Raw genomic sequence first — 20905 nt, forward strand, 5'->3', positions numbered from 1 at the left:
AGCCCCACGTCGCAGCCTACTTAAAAAACTTTTTTTTTTTTTTTGAGAAACAGTAATCCAACTCAAATCTCCAAAAATAAACTTTAGACCAACGACAAACCCTACAGGGCAAAAGTACAAGTAGAGAAGACTGCAGTGCTCTCTGCCCCCTTCTGTACCCCCTTCTCCCCCACAGGGCTTGCTGCTCTGGGACCTTGCGCCCCCTGCTGGTCCTGCCCCAGGATTTGGGCCTGCTCCTGCCTCAGCATCCCCACCAAAACCAAGTCGGCCCCAAATGACGACACTCATACCACATAGGGCTGATGGGACTTAGAATATTACTGCTTCTACAAAATCTTTGTTTAAAAAGGTGACGGCCTTGGGCGCCTGGGTGGCTCAGCTGGTTAAGCGACTGCCTTCGACTCTGGTCATGATCCTGGAGTCTCAGGATCGAGTCCTGCATCGGGCTCCCTGCTCGGCAGGGGGTCTGCTTCTCCCTCTGACCCTCCTCCCTCTCATGTGCTCTCTTTCTCATTCTCTCTCTCTCAAATAAATAAATAAAATCTTTTTAAAAATAAATAAAAATAAATAAAAAATAATAGAAATAAAAAGGTGATGGCCTTTAACACAGCTGTGGCTTTGCAGCATCCTCATGGAGGCACAAGACAAGAGATTTGGGGGTGAGCCACCCAATCTTGGGGCATCTCTGCCAGGGGACACCTTTAGCCCAGTGGAGCCCCTGCTTGGGGTAGAGAGCACAGCCCCAGAGCTGAGGGTAACTGGCTTTTATGACTCGACAGGAATGATATCTTTGGGTGTCTGGGGGTTTTCACACCAGGAAAACTTCCCTCCGTCCTTTTCAAATTCTGACTGTATCATTTCCCTCCCCCTTCAAAGGTACAGATTAGCAGAGCTACTTGGGGGCCTGGCTTCTCCAGTGCAATGATTTCACTTTCCCTGATTGTTCTTGCTCCTTGGGGCCTACTCCTGAGGTCCTGGAAGGAAACCCCACAGTAGTGAAACCCACCAGGGTGGCGGGGGGCTCTCACTCCCCACACGCAGGGGCGGGTCGGCAGCACTAACTCTCTGGGGCCGCTAGAGGGAGCCCCAGCTTTCTCTTCGGAGCCCCAGAGCTCAGCTGCTCTGCGTTCCTTGTCCTTTGAAAAGCTGGGGCCTGTGCGACTGAGAACACACATGGGCTGTGTCTGTGTAAATCCTATCTGCTTCTCCTTCTTGGTTGGTGCACAGGATGGAGAGCGTGAGTCACAGGCCATGACCCCTGGGGGCTTAGTCTGTGTGGTGGAAGGATCCACGGGCCAGGAGTCAGACACTTGGGTTCCAGCGTGTGCTATGAACGAATCATCTGTGGTCTGTGTACGTGGTAAGTGTGACAGGGATATATACACCACACCACGCCGTGGAGGGGATATCTGTCGGCTCCCTCTAAGGACTGGATGCTGGGAGGCACTTTCCAGCGGCCCAGAGGGGACAGCTGGCTTTAGCCAGGAGCCCCGAGAGAAGGACACTCCCGGCAGAGGCCACAGTCTGGGCAAAGACAGAGGCGGCAGCTTTGAGTGGTTTCGATGTTTCTGGAGGGAGGGATGGCAGAGGTAGGGGCCAGATCCTGCAGGGCCTTCTCAGCCAGGCCGAGGAGTGCGGCTCGCACACTGTGGTGGTGGATCTTCCTGGGCCTTCAGCGGGGCAATGACGTGAAAGGGCCACTCCTCTGCAGGGTGGAGGGCGGAGGGCTGGGGCAGGGAGGCGAGGAAAGAGGCAGGAAGCCCGGGCAGGAGGCTACTGCAGTCTTCTCTAAGTTCAGCTAAGATCATATGGCCATGAGTGTGACCACCCTTCCCAGTTTTCCTGGGACTGAGGGGGTTCCCAGGACTCCAGACTGGCCACTTTAAAACCAGGGAAGACCCAGGCACACCGAGATAGCTCGGCCACCCACACAGCCACTAGCCACTGACCAGCTGTGTCTCTCCCTCAAGCTCTCATAACCCTATTTTTCTCACCTGTGATCAGCGTCCAGGGCAGTAACTTCAAAACGAGTTTTAGTAACACAGCACCATCTTTAAACGAAAGCTTATGCAGAACTGCAGTATAGAAAACACAGAAAGGCAAAGCCACTGAGGCTGGAGTGGGGGATAGGCATGGGGAGGCGGGTGGGGGACCCACCTGCCGTTGCCTCCAGGCCCTGACTCACCTCTGCAGACCACAGCACCTGACAGCTACTGACCTCCATGTCAGAGGGTCCTGCTCGGCTTATGACTACATTCATTTGTTGACCGGAAAACCCAACAGAACTGAAATCAGTGTTTTGCTTCCACTGCAGACTGAAGTTTAAAATTTAAGCCCTTTCCAAAATATGTCAACCTCTCTGAACTGGAATGAAATCCACATCATTTCCCCAGTTAGTGTCCTGCAATAAAATCCAATCCACCTATGAATGGATTTCCTGACCCAAAGGGTCATTTCCTTCGGCTTGAGTTCCTGACGCTACACTGCCCGGCCCGACCCGTCCATGATTGTTCTCTCCAGCCTGGGCCACTGGCAGGGAACGTGGCAGACAGGGCCAGTGGGCGGGATGCCCACTCACCGGTGGCATTGGCTGCGCCTTAGGCCACCTTTGAGGACCTGACTTCCCTTCCCACAGCCCATGCAGGACCCCCACCCCTCACCCAAGCTCTGCCTTCTAACCCACCCTCACCTGCCCCACCCCTACCCCAGCATGTCCAGGATGTTTTACTGTCTGGGGTTTGAAGGCATCTGTCCCTCCTGGCTGTGGACTTAATCGGGTTTGCCCTGACCCCCAGCTCCAGGCCACTGGCCATCTCTGATCCTTGACTGGCTGTCATTCCCACTCACGGAGCCACAACAGGGATCTTAGCCCAGGCTGTGGCTTCCTCTGGCCGCCTTCCAACCTGCTCCAGGCTAGCCCCTGAGAACACGGGCTTCTGTCCCTTTATCTACTAGGACAGCATCTTTGGGACTCAGTTTGTGAACTGGACACTGCATTTGGAAGCAGGAGATGTGAGTTCAGATCCACACTCCCGAATAGGGCTGGATCACTGGAGCAAACGCACACGCACACACACGCACACACAACACACACGGTCTTTCCTCTGTCCTTTCAAGGCCCAACTGAATGGCAAGGGGACTAGAGGCAGCTTTGGAGGACACATTAAGGCTCAAAGCTTTCAGAAACCCCAGAATGTGCTGCCCTGCTCTCCCAAGGTGGCCTGCTGAGCCCACGCCCGCACAGGAGGATCTTTTTGCTTGTCTGTCTGTCCTCCAGACTGCAAACCGCACAAGGGCAAAGACTGATCTGTTCCCTCTGCCTCCAAGTGCCGGACACGGAGTAAGTGCTCAGCATGTGTTTGATGAATGACTCATTTCTTTTCATTCAGAGAGATTTAGTGAGAACTTATTATGCACTGGGTACTGTTCCAGGTGTCAAAATACAGACAAAAATCTTTCCCTACGATGTTTTATTGGGACACCTGGCTGGCTCAGTCGGAGGAGTGTGTAACTCTTGATCTCGGGGCCGAGTTCAAGCCCCACGTTAGGCATAGAGATTACTTAAAAATAAAAAAATGTTTTAAAAAAATCTTTCCCTACATAGCACATATATATCTTATGGGCACATGGATAAGTGGGTGGGTAAAGGGTTTTTTTTTTTTTTTGTTACTGTGGTTTTATTTGGTTTGTTGCCCCCAACCCCCAGGGTATCCATTAGGAAACCTGCTTCCTCCTACACTAATTCCATCTTTCCTTCCTAATACCCACAATGGAAGAGATGAAATAGAAACCCACTTCTCCTGGAAAATGAAAGCAGGGAAGCTGATACCCGTGGGCGACCGGATTTGTGCTAATAGAAGGTTCCAGGAAAAAGCTGTGGATGGCACTGACTCAGTACTAGCCGAATTGGCTCTGAAGGGAACCAAAGCTTTGTGTGGAGGCTCCAGCCCTCCCATTCTCTCACGGCCAGCTCTGAGAGCTGACGACCCCCACCCCAGGCCTGCTTCTTCAAGGGGCAGCTCGCAGAGACTGCGGGGGGGGGGGGGTCACTCAGTGACAAAAGGAGTAGACAGTGAGTTCTACAGTCCTGCCCAGCCCCTAAGATTCTGCTGTGTCCCTAGAACGGGGGTCCTGGATCAGCAGGAAACCCTGGTGCTCAGTGATGGGAACCGAGACCAGCTTTTAGTGGAGAGGAAGTTCCCAGCACTGCCCAGCTTTGCAACAACCCCTCCTGCACATCTGGGTGCCCCAGAGCATTTCTCACTCCGCCTTTTCTCATGTGAATGCCAGCCAATACCAAGAAACTAAAAACTGGCTTGCACCTCACCTCCAGGATGGGTTTCTTAGCCGGAAAGGAAGTGGTAATTCACAGGGATAATTTACACAGCACACGGACCTCGCCTCGTGGTCCTGGCCGTCCTGTGCTAAGTGATGCCCAGTACCTCACAGGTCATACATCTGCACCATCGCTTTCTCCATTCAAATAATCGCCCTCATGAAGCCCCCGTATGGATGCACAAAGCGAGAGTGCCATCAAAACACGCAGCCTTGAAAAATTCTTGTTTCAACAGCGATGGTGGGGACAGTGGCGGCAGTGGGGGGGGTGGGGGGGTGCGGGGTGTGACAGAGCAGAGACACTTCAGAAAAATCACATTTCTTTGCCCCGGGACACTGCTCACCTGCAATTTGCTCTGACTCTCTGTCTTTTTGTCTGTCTCAGAGAAATATGAATCACAGTTAAATTCTACCAAATAAACAAGTCATGTTTTAAAGTTTTGTAAAACCTACAATTTTAGAAAGGCTTGATGTGGCTGACACTAAATTGATTTCAACACATCTTATTTCCGGTCTAATGCTGGGTTCCTTTCATCAAGAACAAATGCACTCATAATGGCTTGATTCTAAGTGAATGGACTAGGTATAAACACAAAGGAGCCACCGGCACTCACATTAATTTTCTTCCTTTTTTAAGTAAAATGAGATGGCATGTTTTACTTCTCCGAGATTAATTTCCCCTAAAGTTTTCACGCACACTCATCGGAGGCTTGCAAGTCTGAATAATGAAGCTGCCAACTGAAAACCCAGTCTGGGGTTTTCACGTCAACAAGCAACAGAAAACTGATGCTTGCTGAGGTCAGGAGGTTGTCCTGGGTGTTAGAGCCCCTGTCCCAGGTGGGTGCTCGAGGGAAAGCCAGAAAAAAAAGGCAGATTCCTAGCACCTGCTCGCTTCACACTGAAAATTGACAGCCTACTCGCACTGGATCTAGACTCCGATGTTTCCAACTGTCATAGGAACTCAGAAGGATGCAACGACCACAAAAATAAATTGCACAGAGAAAAACGGTTTATTTCTTATAAACAAAACTAGTATGCATTAAGTTTAAAAGGTCTGTGGCAAAACTCTACGTTTGATAACATTTCATGGGACTATTGGCTAAAAGGAAAAAGAAGTGCGCACGCAAACAGACAGGTGAAATCCAAATAGGACTTAGTTCTGTACCAGCGTCGATTTCCTGTCCTGACAGCTCTACTGTGGTTACATAAGAGGCTATCTTCGGGGAAAGCTGCGTGAAGCTCTCTGGTTGCACCATCTGGTTGCACCTACGTTGTGTACGGCCAATGCTTGTACTACATTTGCAATTTCTGTGTGCATCTAAAATTATTTCAAAATGAAAAGTTAAAAGAAAAGTGAGGGCCGGGTAGAATGGAAACAGGCACGTTAGCCACACTGGTGAGGGTATAAACTGGCAGAGCTCCTCCGGAGAACAGCCTGGCAGTATCCCTCACGACGGAAAGAACACTAACCCGCCAATTCCACTTCTAGGGATCCAGCTTACAAAACTACTTGCACACATGCATCTAGAATGTTCTTCGCAGCATTTTTGTAATAGGAAAAAAAAAATGAAACAAAGTAAATCCCCATGAGTAGGGAAACAGTAAGTCAATGCAAATGCCTGTTCCATGGAATACTGTGCCATCATAAAAAGAATAAGGCAGCTCAGCACAAAGCTGTCTGAGATGTGACGCTAACTACAAAGTGTGGCCACAAAATAATCTGGATACTTACCTAAAATCTTATTTATGTGTACACACTTTATGTGGTTGTATAAGCGTGGGAACTCTCTGCAACAACAGCACCCCAAATGGTTCATGGTGATTGCTTTGGGGATGGGAAGTTCTTTAGTAGGCATGATAAAAGGTGACTTTCACTTTGTGTGAATACATTACAGGGAGGATGTGTTGCTTTTAGAATTAGGACAACAATAAAAGAAAGACAAAAGAAGGGGCGCCTGGGTGGCTCAGTCGGGTTGAGCGTCGGACCCTTGATTTTTGGCTCAGGTCATGATCTCAGGGTCATGAGATCAAGCCCCATGTGGGGCCCCACACTCAGTATGGAGTCTGCTTGAGATTCTCTCCCTCTCCCTCCCCCTCTGCCCCTCTTCCCTCCCATGTGCTCTCGCATTCTCTCACTCTAAAATAAGTAAAATCTTAAAAAAAAAAAAAAAAAAGGGGGCGCCTGGGTGGCTCAGTTGGTTAAGCGACTGCCTTCGGCTCAGGTCATGATCCTGGAGTCCCGGGATTGAGTCCCGCATCGGGCTCCCTGTTCGGCAGGGAGTCTGCTTCTCCCTCTGACCCTCCCCCCTCTTGTGCTTTCTCTCGCTCATTCTCTCTCTCAAATAAATAAATAAATAAATCTTTAAAAAAAAAAAAAAGAAAGAAAACACAAAAGAAACAAAATGGAGGCACAAAAGAACAAGGAAGGCCAGTGCAGAGTGTTAAGACCCGACTTGGGAACCCAAGACATACTGACTCATAAAGCCACAAGAAGGCAGTTTAGCCCACGTGCCCACGGGCACTGGAGGCAAGCTGCCTCCATCAAAAATCACTGGCCCCTCCCTGTGAATCAAACATCCTATCTGTAGCCGTGGGCTGTGCAGAGCCTTCCCCTGGAGGAGCATCCTTCCCTGACCCACTGTTAGACTTGAACATGCAACTTGCTTCAGCAATGAAATGTGAGCAGATGAGCCATGCAAAGTTCGAGCAGAAGTTTTAAGAGCCGTCGTGTGGTTCCACCAGCTCTGTTGCTCTTTTCCCTTTGTGAGTTCCTCACAGCGGCTGCCCCCTCAGTCTGGGTCCCAGAATGAAGACACACGGTGCAAAGCTGCGGCCAACCGGCAACCACCATGTGACAGGAGGGAGAAACCATAGTGCAGCAAGCCGCTGAGATGTGGGGATGTTTGTGGTGCAGCCTTACCTCATGAAAGCTAATACATGAGTAAAGAGCACCCCCAAAAAAGTATTTATTGAGGGCATATTGTGTGAAGAACCTACACTCAAGTTAAGGGGCCAAAGGGTGAGCACAGGGAACATGAGAAGCAGGCACACTATAGGGGATCAGAATATGCCAGCCCCAAATACACCACTTTGGCATGAGAATTATTTTGAACTAGAGGCAAATGGGAATCAACAGATGCAGAACAACACCTTCTCAGAGTTTCCCTTATCTAAGAGCAGAAACTTCTGGAAAACAGGACTGCCATAACCCCCCGCCATCAGTTTCCCCTTATATTTACCTTTCCACAGTTTGCTGCCCTTGGAAACCTTTTCCTTTGTCTTGTCACTTCTTTACTAATTTTTTTATTCTTTGCTAAGATGCTATATAAGCCCAAGTCTCACCGCCATAAACTGATTTTCTTTTCTCTTGTTAACCTTTTGTTGGTCTAATTTAACAGAGCCCCAGTCTGAGAACCTAAAAGGGTAGAAGGAAGAAAAAAAAATTTTTTTCCTCCCCTACAATGTCCTGTACTTGGGGAGATGACACTCACACACACAAACACACGCGGACACTTGCTCGGAGCTCACAGAGCAGTGCAGTGTTCTGTGAAAAGCCTGGCACCGAGGACAGAGGTGATCAGGGAAGGAGGAAGACGGTACAGGCCGAGACTCACGTACGCCCTTCCGTGTCAGTATCTAAGCCCCATAAGCACTAAGCGAGCTGAATCAGGGCATTCTAATAAAATACAAAAACAATTACCACCAGTTTAGTCACCCTTCCCTTTAAACCAAAGGTTCCAAGAGCATACCCACCACCTGGAGATTCTGAACTTTTTGTTACGAGGATATGTACTCTCCACAGTGTGGAAGAGCCGTTCTCGGATGACACATTCTGTGTCTCTGGGAAATGATCGGAGCGTGAACGGTAGTTCCAGAAACCAGCTCTTTCTCTTTTGAACAAGGCACGTCTTTGTGCAAAATGCACTCTCTTAAAGGAGACAAAGGGATGTGAACCAGACGAAGGGTATAAATACCAAGTTCCCTTTGCCTCTTCATTCGCTGGGTGACCGTAGTTCATTCATAATCTACTTCATACAAATAGGCCACTTGTAATTTTCTCTTCCAAATCTGGACACCTCTGTTTAAAATCTTCCCCCCACCCCTTATAGAGAATGACACAAGTGAGCCATTATTAGGTCCCTGGGTAAAAAAATTCAAACCCGTAAGTATATAGAGCAAAACATGAAAGTCGCCCTTCACCACACTCCTCCACCCTCTCCCCAGCAAGTCACATGTGCTCTTGCAACTGCCTTGTGGTGTGTTTGCCTCCACAGAGAGATATATGCATTCATATGGAGCCCTTGTTTCCCTCTCTCCCTCCTTCCTTCCTTCGTTTCTTTCCTCTTCCCTCCAGCAATGGGAAGCATGCATTTTTCTTTGAGACCATTCACTATTCTTATTTTCTCCTCCTAGTCATTTTGAGGACCAACTTCCGAAATTTGAATTTATTTGCTTGTCTGTCTGTTATTTTCAGCTACTGTGGATGCTACCAGTGATACCAAGGGTAAGGAGGACTGAGGTGGGTCTGCCAGGAAGTTATTCAAGTCAGCTGTGGGCAAAGGTGGCACCAGATTTCTCCATCCTGTGATTTGAGGAGTTGGGTCTCGGGGGAGCAGAGCTCAGGGTATCCTGCAGGTCCTGCATTTCCAGAAGGGGCTGGAAGGCCTTCATCCTCCACTGGATCTGTCCTCTCGGAGTCCCTGGGATAGCCAGCCGACCCCTCCGCGGTCTCACTACCCTCACACCCACCCCCACACTTCCCAGTCCCCTCCCTACACCCCCAGGCCCACCCACCCCTGCCCCGACCATAGCAAGATCCCTCAGCTGAGGCATCAGGCGAATTTGTGGGGAAAAATGTTCCCATGTGTTTCTATGCAACAAAATCAAGTGTATGTGTAGGTGTTCTGTGTTTTTACAAACTCTCCTCCTTGGTTGTTATAAGATTAAACCAATTTTCTCCCTCAGTAAATGCTTCCCTTCAAAACCACTGGAAGCACATAATTCACCAGCCCATTTGCAGCTTCTATTTTCTTGGAGCTGAGAGGAAATCATGATTGTGGGGCCTGTTTCCTTCTAAGAGGCCAGGGTTGAGCAAGTGATGGACAAGAAGAAGTAATGTTTCAATGACATCTCTGATCAATGTTTCATTTATTTTGAAGTTCAAAAAAGATAGGTGAGCATCATAAGTCCTTTGGGAAGGCAGGGATAGCGGGTTTTGAGGTAAATTACTCTTTTATCCTCAGTAAATTTAATGGACACTTTCATTAAAACTACAGGGAATTTTAAGGTAGTTCTATTCCTATTTTAGAACTATAGCTGAGGCTTTTTTTTTTTTTTTTTTTAACGCCTGGATCATTTTTGCTGCTGAGAAATCTAAACATTTCAGATGTGGCACATTTTATTTTCCCTACCCATTTATGGGAAACCCACGTGCCCCACAGGACACAGAAACGTTACTTAAAATCACAACAGATTTCGAGGAAACACGTATGCCAGAGGAGAAAATTAAAAAGCTTGCCTGGCTGATGTCAGGGAGGGGGGGATACCAACTTGCATTTGTCCTTAAAAAAATAAATTCATGGGGCGCCTGGATGGCTCAGTCGGTTGAGCGTCTGCCTTCAGCTCAGGTCATGATCCCAGGGTCCTGGGATCGAGCCCCACGTCGGGCTCCTTGCTCAGCAGGGAGACTGCTTCTCCCTCTGCCTGCCATTCCCCCTGCTTGTGCTTGCTCTCTCTCTCTCTCTCTCTCTCTCTCTCTGGCTCTCTCTGTGTCAAATAAATAAATAAAATCTTTTTTAAAAAATGTAAAAAAATAAATAAATAAAATAAACTCACCTGCCACTGATCAGCGATGCCAGTTTGCTACCATGCTATTGAACAAGCATTCCTGCTGACTATAAACTGCTCCATTTGCGTGACTGTTTACATAATTACACAGTGAAACATTGCAATCTTTTGGATTTAATACATGTTTTAACAAGCCCTTCAACTACAGTGTAGGCTTCTATAATCAAATCAAGTCTTTTCAATTAAAACACAATTAGGAAAGGTGTCATGGTGTCACTGTTACACTTGGCTACATGAAAAGATTCAAGAATCGCTTGGCTGGAAACCTGAGCTCACGCAACATGCCTGAGCTTAAATGCCATGTCAGGCTACGAGGGAGGGCACCTGGGGGCCTTGGGTCCTGTGTGAGACCCACAGACCATCCTCCTTGGGCCCTTTCTTTGTGAGGGACAAAAGGCTACAGATGGAAACCCCCAGTGGCCTGGAAAGGTTGAAGATATCTGTGGCTCTGAGCTTGACCCCAGGTGCCAGCAAGCATGTCACGGACCAGGAGTGATAGGTGCAAGGTTACCAGCGAGATATCCACCTCGCCCTCACATTAGTTTGCAGCATATGGGATTCTAGAGGTAGAAACTCTTTCCAACATTGCCTAATCTCACTGCTTCATTTTAGACACATAGAATGGGTGGCTCGCAGAGGATATGTGAAATGAAGTAAAATGTGCACCCCCCCCCCCCAGGGATCCCCAACCTAGGGATCATTATCTAGTAAGAGCAGACACGCAAAGGAGGGCTAGCTCACCCAGCTCAGGGACGCCTTCAGGAGAAATGGTTCAGTTCCTTCTCCCAGCTTAGTAACAAAGGTCAGATGCGGAAGGTTGGTGTAGTGGGTTGAATGGTAGCCTCCAAAAAAGACATGTCCGCATCAAATCCCTGAAACCCGTGACTGTTCCATTTGGGAAAAGCGTCTCTGTAGATGTAATTAAGGATCTTGAGATAAGATCATACTGGATTATCTAGGTGGGTCCTACTAAATCTAATGACAAGCGTCCTTATAAGAGGCACATAGCAGAAACACACAGAGAAGATGCTGTGAAGGTGGACGTAGAGATTACAGTGACGCAGATGTGAGCCGAGGAACGGCTGGAGCCACGGGAAGCCAGAACAGGCAAGGAAGGATTCTTCCCTGGAGGCCCCAGGGACATGGCAGCCCTGCCTCTGCCTTGATTTTGAACTTCTGGCCACAGAACTGTGAGAGAACAAATTTCTGGTGATTTAAGCAGCCCAGGACATGGGAATTTGTTACAGAAGCCACAGAAACCTAATACAGCTGGGAGAACGCAGTGGCTGGCTCAAGGTCTCTGCCGAAGGACGCTGTTTGTTACACACTGAATGCTTGTGTCCCCTGAAAATCCCCATGTTGAAACCCTAATCCCCACTGTGAGGTATTGGGAGGTGGGGCTCTGGGGAGGGAATCAGGCTTGGATGAGGTCATGAGGGTGGAGCCCCCATCGTGGAACTGGTGCTCTTCCAAGACCACGAAGACGCCAGAGCTCTTCTTTCCACCACGTGAGGATGCATGAGAAGGCAGCAGTCAGCCACCCCAAAGAGGGCTCTCTCCAGAAGCTGGCCAGACTAGCACCCTGATTTCTGGACCTCCAGCCTCCAGTGCTGTGAGAAATAGGTTTCTGTTGTTGGTAAACCGCCACTCAGTTTAAGACAGCTTGTTAGAGTCCAGGCTAAGTCAGAGGCTGACCAAACTTATACACCATCCAAGGGCTCCTTTGGCTTCTGGCTGGCTTAGCTGGTGCACAGACTGGAGGGAGCGAGGGGCACAAGAGAGGAAAGACAGGAACCTCTGGCTCCCTCCGTGGGGTCACTGTGAGCCGGCTGGGCCTCTCAGCCCCACGTTCACAGCTCCTCTCAGGGTGGCCCTCCCCAGAGGACCGTCTGCTTCTAGGTCCACGTACTGGCTCCCTCCCCACACCCCTAGAGATGTAGGGCCATACCAGCCCCACTGCCACTAGCCTCAGTCCTACCTCAACTCTACAAACAGTCCCTTTAGCAAAACATCTTCCAGTTAATCAAGCTGAGCATGCCAGGCGTATGCTGCCAAGACCCTGAGTAGCATGGTCTGAAGCGGTGAGACTTCCATGTCCTCGGACGGCACATTTTCTCCTAGTGGGCCAGCGCCTTGTCACCATCTCTCGATGACGTAGGGGTGGCGCATGTGGCCGTGCCGCTCTGCCCGAGAGGGAAGGGAGGCTCACAGAGGGGAACAGAATTTTCAACGGCTGCAAGTTTGGAGCAGAGCAAGGGTCACAGTGCAGCCCGTGAGCCCCACTTCCAGCTCTTTGCTATACTAAGTCGTGGGTCTGGGGTGGCAGATCTCTGATCCTCAGGCTGCCGGTGCCTCCTGGGTCACGGCCACGCAGACACCACTCATCAGTCACGACATTCTTTCAGACTCACAACAGCCCTTGTCCTGGGATCTTTCCCAGCACAGCATTCTCGAAGGCCCTAAGACCTGTCAGAATTGGTGGGCAAGCGTGCCCTTCCTGCTACAGTCTAACAGGTATATCTCTGGCCTTGGGGGGCTGGGAAGGAGGAAATTAAAGAGGATTTTTAGGAAGTTTCGACGCAAGCCAGGCCATGTAACCTCCCCCTCTGCTGATCACCCTTAGACACCTTGCATAAAAACTCACATAACCGCGATCCTTTTGAGGTCTGACGTATGTGTTTTGTGATGTAACATGGTGGCAGGCTGACTTCCATACTGAGTATGGTCAGGACCCCATGAGCACATTAGAGGCACTAGCAAGTCCTTTGGTCAAGAGACCTGGGGGGCTTCATCACAGCATTGCCCCAAAACTGCCTATTTCCAGAAGCTCTTTTTGCACCGTTCAACTGACCAATGTCCAGCAGACATCCTGTTCCACAGAATATGTTCCGGTGTAATTATGACAAGATCCACAATTATGCTGCCCTCTTGCTCTATTTTAATCATGGTTTCCAAGTGCCTCCTTTGGAGGACTGATGGCCTTTCAAGTCCAGGTGGTCCTTGACTTTCATACATTCAAGCAGCTCACCCTCCTGTGCAACATTGACTTACAGATCCCCTCCCCCACCTGCCACTGTCCTGCTCAGACTTCCCGGCAGCAGCAAAGGTCTAGGGCGCGGTGGTGCCACCCACCAGGCAACAGTTGAGTGGGGTTCCCCCATCAGAGAGGTGAGGCAGGTCAAGAGGGACAGTTAATTTGAGGGAGAAGAAACCAACACAAACCACCACTGGGGTTATTCCCAATTGTAACTCTCTGCCAACGGGGTTCCATTTCGCCCCTTCACACAGAGGGAGGCACCTCGCCTCCTCATTATGGGAAAGCTCTGGAGTCAGGCACCCCTGGATTCAAAGCCAGACCCACACCTTTCTAGCTTGAGTTTGGTCAACTTTCTGAATTTCCTAAGGCTCCGATTCCTCATTTATAAAAACTGAGACAAAATTAGTCTTTGTGCTCTCGGGGTGGAGAGGAGGATTAAATGGAAGAGTCCAGTGAAAGGAAAAGCCCACTGCCTGGCTCCCATAAGTGCCCACGACGATGAGGAGGAGGATGTTTCTAGCAGTACACTTCAGCCACACTGGGGCTGCCTGCAGAACTTCTGGGATGCCCTGAGTCCTGGTTCGCTTCCTTGCTGCGCCCAGGCTTGGAACCGCTCTTTGCTCTCTGGCGCCTCTCCAGGCTGCCCCTGCCACTGCGTCTGCTCCAGAGGGGCCCTCCAGGTTGAAAGGGGCGCAGTAAAGAGCCCTGCAGACACTCCCCCAGACTGATGCTTCTCTTGGGCACAAACAGAACTGGGAGAACACGGAAAGGGGAGCTTCAGAGGAGACGGCGGGCAGCCCCCTACACCCATCACAGCAGGACCCTTACAGTCTAACTGCAGAGGGTCCCTGGGTAGGGATGTGCAGGTGGTTGGTGGAAGGCTGTGTGGACGAAAGAAGCAACCCCAAGACCACTGAATGTGAATTCCAAGCCACGCTTAACAAACAAACCCTCCCGCCAGGTGAAGGCAGATCTCCAGGCCACGAGGTGTGTCCGGGGCATCACAAGGGGTTTCTTCTTTTGTTTTGTCCACCCACCCCCCACCCCCCGCTTTGGACTCTCACTTCCCTTATTAATTGTGATTCTCTAGCTTTATCCTCTGAGTTGGAGATTAAATGCTGAGCTGGCAGGAAGTGCTCTTGAAACCTGCAAGCGCTGCATTTGCAAGCCTTGTTCCCAGGGACCTGCTCGGCCCTTCGCCCAGGTCCGGGGCACTTCCATTCAACTGACCTTTTGCCATCACAGACATTATCAACCCTATCCATAGGTGCTAATCCCTCCTGATTGGAAGAGGATTTTTGTCCCTTTCCTTGCCTTCCACCACCTCCCTCCCTTTTTATGCTTGAAGGTAAAGTTACGTTTCAAAATATCTTTTGTATCTAAATATACTGTTTTTAGGGGCGCCTGGGTGGCTCTGTCAGTTAAGCGTCTGCCTTTGGCTCAGGCCACGATCTCAGGGTCCTGGGATCAAGCCCCACATTGGGCTCCCTGCTCAGAGGGGGTCTGTTTCTCCCTCTCCTTCTATCCCTCCCCACTGCTCATGCTCGCTCACTCTCTCAAATAAATAGTCTTTTAAAAATAAATAAATATACTGTTTTTATAAGCACAGCACTTTCATGTTCATTTATTCAATTTGGAAAAATTGAAAACGAGTGCCTCAGGGGACCTGCAGATAGTCAAATCCAGTAGTTCCCGAAGTGTGGCTCCCTGGCCAGCAACATCAACATATCCTGGGAACTCATTAGCAATGCAAAATTTCTGGCCCCACACCAGACTTATGGAGGCTCTGGGGGTGAGGCCAACAATCTGTTTTTATAGGCCTTCCAGATGATTCTGATGCATGTTCAAGTTTGAGAACCATCAAATTTCCTGTACAGCTGTTCCCCATCTAACAGATTAGAAAAGTGAGACCCACAGTAATTTGGTCAAGGTCATTCACTCATTCATTCCACAAATACTCAACACTGTGCTAGGGGATTAGGGACATATTAATGGAAAAGACAAATACGGCCTTGCCTCCATGGAACTTACTTTCTACACAGGAAAAACAAAGAGGATAATCGCAGACTGAAGTTAGTGCCATGAGGGAAACGAACATGAAGATAGGGCTGAAATGAACTGGGGATGAGCTGCCTGGGATGAGGTGGTCAGGGAAGGCTTCCAGGAGGAGGTGACGTTTCAGTTGGATCTAAAGGATGAACAGGAGTTGGCCATATGAACAAGAGAAGGCAGAGGCCACAACTTAGGCAAAAATGCTTTGGAGCGAGAAAGCACTTGGCCTCTTCCAGAAACAGAAACACTGGTATGGCTACAGCTTGGTGAGTGACGAGAGTGGCTGAAGCAGAGAGAGAAAATGAGAGAGAGATGGAAGAGTGAAAGAGAGAAAGAAGACAGACAGAAAGGGAGGCTGAGGCAACACGGGCCTCAGAGGGTCTATACCCGCTTCCCCTAAGACTCAGGCCAGGGCTCCTGGCCCTCAGGTCACCTCTGAAGGGCTCCTTCCGCTACCTGCACCCCTGCTCCAACTGCCAGAGGGGCCACATGCCAGAATCACCGCGCCCAGCCTCCGCGTGGATCCTCCAAGCCTAGGAAACCCTTGCTCTCCCTCATACCTGAAGCAAGGTAGCTTGTCCAGCCCTGGAAAGTTCTAACAGGTCTTTCGTTATATTGAGTCCAATTCTGATTCCCCTTTCCTTCAGGTACTGAAAGAAGTGGTCAGCCTGCCCTCCCAATCCCTCCTCATCTCTTCATCCAGTCCGTACATCTTCGCATCCATTATGAGGCGGTGTGGCAGCTCTGGGATCAAATCGCCTGCACGCAGGTCTGGTTCTGCCACTGACGCATGACCTCTGGGCCTCAGTTTCTTCCTATGTAGGCAGAGCAGTAACAACCCCTACTGAGGAGGTTTGTTGTGATGTTTAAGAGGCATAACGCTCATGAAAAGATTCTGTAGGTGTTCCGGGAGGGCTAGCCACCACTGGAGCTCCTCGTGGGGCCTGCCTTCCATCCGCCGTACCACCCTGTCATCCCTCTCTAGATGGCACCATCCACGAGTCGTCACCCCACACGGCCAGGCCAGAATGCAGTGGGCCTATTCCTCCCAATCCTGCATTTGCCTTCTGGAATAAAAGCAGAGTCTGGTGGGAGAGAGAGCAGGCCGGTCACGATGGTGATGGGACAAGTGGCCCTTTGCCCTTAGGTCCTGCACCTGTGATATAAACACAGTGTGTATTTGCCCCTAGCCTTAGGAAGAGAACATGACACTCACAGCGTCAGGAGAACGATGCATCTAGAAGGGAGCAGCCTCCGCTTCTGTGTGGGAGGGGGTGGCTGGCGGCAGACCACCTCTCCCACGGACAGCAGCATGGAAGCCGAGACCACAGCTGAACCCGCTGCATGAGGGCACGACGGAGGTGCGGAGCCACCTGGGACTGGAGGGCAGCGGCATATGCAGTCTGCTTTTGAACCTGAGTACGTGGATTCCTACCCTATTTTTTTAAATTATGTTCAGTTAGCCAACATTATCCGATTTTTTTTATTGGCAGTTTCAACTCCTTTCAGACTTTGGAGATGGCTGTGAACCTGGCAGCCAGTGAATCAGCCACCCTCTCCCAACCTGGATCACCTGTAAATCCAGCCGGGGGGGGGGTGCACTTCCTCTGCTTCAGATCCAAAATGCAAAAATAAAACAAAAAAGCAAGCAAAAAATAACCCAGGGAAGGGACTGGGAGATTGGCCTCATTTTACACGAATGGAGCGGAAGGTCCAAAGTAACGCAGACAGGGTAGGACTCTGCCATTCCCCCTTGGACTCACCCCAGGCGATGCCCACAATTGCCAGCTGCAAACCCTAACTTTCCAGTATGTTCTGCTTGCTGCTTGTCATCTCCTGTGGACGATGCTCAAACCCAGAAAGCTTGCTGCTGGAAGGACTGCATTCCTAAGCAGCCCGCCTATCGGACAAAATAGTTACCTCGAAGGATTCGTGTTTCTGCTCTGGCTCTCTGCTCCCACAGCCCCAAGATGAGGAGTTGTGCCATTTCTGTTAACAAACATCTACTGAGCACTTACTGTGTACCAGACACTGAACTCTTCACATGTATCAATCTCCTAAAGATCCTCTCTGGTAGATATTTAGCATTTCTTCATCTCATGAAGAGGAAAACAGAGCTTTGAGAAGAGGTCACTTGTGGAGTTCGTGAGGGGCATATCCAGAGCCTGACTGCCCTCTGACCGCATGGCCCTCATGCTTAATGCCACTGGTTTTCCCTTGTCTGAAGCCGTGGGCAGCTCAAGCATCTTCGCTCTCTGAAACATCTGTAACATCTGGCCCCTGACAGAAGAATGGGTGACTGACTTTACAAATCCCCCACATCAGTGTAAGAATGTTGGCCACAGGCCAGGACAAAAGATGATCCAAATGACAGTCTGATCCACGCACTCTTGACCTTTCTCAGGATGGAGCCTGCCTTCACAGCGCCCAAGTCATTTCACCAAAGGAGCCAGAGGATGATGTGCCTCATGTTTCAGGCCCCTGACTTAGTAGCACACGGCTGATGTGACGTGAAGTGACTGGAGGCATAAGAGGTGCCATCTTGCTGGCATGTGACAGCTCTGAAGTCTAATTTAAATGGCCCATGTGGCCGTGGGCTCCAGGAGAATCAGCTGCTCACTGTAGTCATGTTTTTTAAATGGAGCTTTTCCTTCTTTTCAGGGTGATAAAAGTCTTTCTATTGAGAAATGCCAAGTTTAAGGTCGCCTCAAATCCGCAACAGAGTTTTTGGAACATGGCTTTAAAGATTCCTTTTGATGCTGAAAGTTCTAAAATGCTTCCAACCACCCATCTGCTCAGCTATTTTACTGTGACTGAGTTTATTTTCCTAATGGGAAAGCAATCCTTGGGCTGTTTTAAAATAATTCCCAAATTGGTCAACGAGGGAGAAAAACCCAGTCACCTAAAGAAAACAGACTGAAATATTATTTCAGCCATTCAAGTGATGACAGGGATGTTTCACATCTTTCCTCCCTTCCATCAACTATACAGTTGAATGCTGAAAATGAGATCTATAGTTTGCCAGAATCATCTGGATTGCTAAATCTAAACTGGAGTCTGGAGTCTGGCAGGATTAAATAATTATTGGAGGCTATTCTTTCCCCCATTCCCCATTCAGATTTTTTTTTTTTTTTAATTAACAAATGGAGAAACCCTATCTGCCATCTTTGCCTAGGGATCTGGAATTGGCACTTCCACCGTTGGTGGCTTGTGATTTTCCCCAGCTCTCTAGAAGCTTCTGAGGTCTATTTTTTCCTAACAGAGGCTTTGTCTGTAGTGAATGAACCCTGATGACAAAGACGGCTTGCTTAAAACAATGAGCTATAGAGACAATAGGAAAGAAGGTGCTGGCTTAGTGGGCTCGGCACTAACCCCCCAACACAGCCATCTGTGGTAATCTTAGCTGAGCCACTCCCGATGCTGTCAAGTTCACTCCTTCCACAGCTCTGGCAGAGGAAATCCAGGGCAGGCTATGGCACCCTCCATCTAAATGTAATATTCTGTTTAAGGTCTCCCTGCGCTCCACCACTCCTCATGGTATGTCAGGCTGCCAACAGAATGAAGAGAAGGGGAGAATCGAGGCCATTGTTTAAATATTTCAGGCTCGCTTTCCCTATGTCCCTCCCAGCTCCAAATACTTCTGCTTCAAAAATGTGGGTCATTCAAGATAATCTGCAGAATACGAAGAGGGTGTGAGATCATCTCGCTGCTCTCCAAGCGGGGATGGCTTTGGTGGCCTGGATCAGACACCTGGCAGCCCTCCCGGATGTCACCCAGCAGCCAATCAGGCACTGGTTCCTGCTGACCCGGCCTCCACAATGACACTGGTCTCCAGCTCCCTCGTCCTCTGCAGCGGCTCTGCGGGGCCAGGCCCTCATGGGCTCAAACCTGGGCTGCTACGTCAGCCCCATTGGGTCTCCATGCAACCACCCCCTGTCTCACCCCTGCCACACGCTGCCACTGGGTTTCTCCAAGTAGGAACAAACCTGATCACATCGGTCCTCTCCCTAAGAGCTTGGGTGGTTCTCCCTAAGCCACAGAATAAAGTCTGAACTCCTTGCCCTGGCATAAGAGCTCCATCCCGCGGAGAACCCACGAGCCTTCCTGTCCCTCTTGGCCCCTTGAAGGTTCTGCCTCAGCCCAGCGAGTCCCACCCCTCAGGGGAAGCCCCCATCACCCACGCACTTTCTCCATTCTGCTCGGTGGCTTGACGCCAAGCGTAAAAGCAGTGACATTGGGAAGGAGGACACAGACGCATCTCCACACACTGCCCCCACCAAAGCCAGTGCCACAGCGTGTCCCCACAACCCACGGACAGAATGGCCTGATGTCCCTGAGGGAAAATGCACCTGTCAGAGATGAGAAGTGTTAGATCGAGGGACATGGCAGCACGTGATCCACAAACCTTGGGTCTGTACAATCAGTGAGTGTGAAGAACAAAATTTGTCTTGATGAGATAGAAATTTAAAACAAAGGAAAATAACAAATGCTTCATGGTGGACAGACATCCCCCCATCACACCCTAGTGTGCCCCCTGGAGTGGCCATCGGCAGTCACACCTGCTGGCAACCCCCCCGGGGTGCACATTGCCGGGTCTGTTAACCCTGAACCAGCCCTCACTGCCCACTGGCCCTTGCTTCCTGTCTCTGGGCCTCTCTGGTGCTCACAGCTGACTGGGTACTTTGGCTCCATTCTCTCTGGGAAAGACCTACAGAAAGGGCCCCCCTGACCTGGGGACCCCTGACTTTTTCTCTTCCTCACAGACAGCCCCACCTAGGGCAGCCTGGGCCCTGTGTCCTGGGAGTCTATATTCCACCCACAGGGGTTATCTACTGGTTCCAAACTCACATTTTTCCAGCTCCCAAATTCTGCTTTTGCCATCCTTTCTGCCCCAAATGCCCATAAACCACCCTGCAACCCCCTATGCCCCTCTTTTATATATGGTTCCATTTCTTAGATTTCCTGGATCCACCCACTCCTCACTCCAACAAACAGGAAAGAAGTGATCCCCATTGTGCATTACCTAGGATGGGTAGGAGCTGTCTAGAGAACAGTGACAATAGGGGGATGTCATTATATTAAATAATATGTGAACTGGAAATGTACCTAACGAGGAGATCTGTATGTGATCCTATGTGTTTAGGAATAATTTATGTTTTTAATGGTAGAGATAGGTTGTAATGAATCAGCTGCATTAGAATTAGACAAATATATCTTAAATACAGAAAAACCAAGGAAAAACAATACATTTTCTGCATTTTGACAAACATCTTGGTCAGCAGGACACTGGTTGACACAGGAATACCAAAGAGGAGGAGACTCATTTTGCCATTTTAGGGACCACAATAGAGGTGGGAGGTGGATTTGGGGATTTGTGCAGAGAACAGTCACTGTGATCACCTGAGGGGGATGCAGGTCGCATCCAGCCTCCGCGAGGACTCGGGAGTGGCACCTGCCTGTTGTTTCTGCCATGGGTGTGGCCACAAAGATTGCAAATACATGTCAGCCCTCAGTCCTCATCAGACATGACCCATCCGCACCACTCAACAGAGCAGACCACCCCCTCTTCCTAGAAATATCTTCTTCATTTGACTTGCAGGACACCTGGTTTCCCTCCTCCATCGATGGGGCAGC

Source organism: Mirounga leonina, unplaced genomic scaffold, assembly GCF_011800145.1.
Source record: "Mirounga leonina isolate KUSES-001 unplaced genomic scaffold, KU_Mleo_1.0 Mir_114, whole genome shotgun sequence".
Classification (NCBI taxonomy): Eukaryota; Metazoa; Chordata; class Mammalia; order Carnivora; family Phocidae; genus Mirounga; species Mirounga leonina.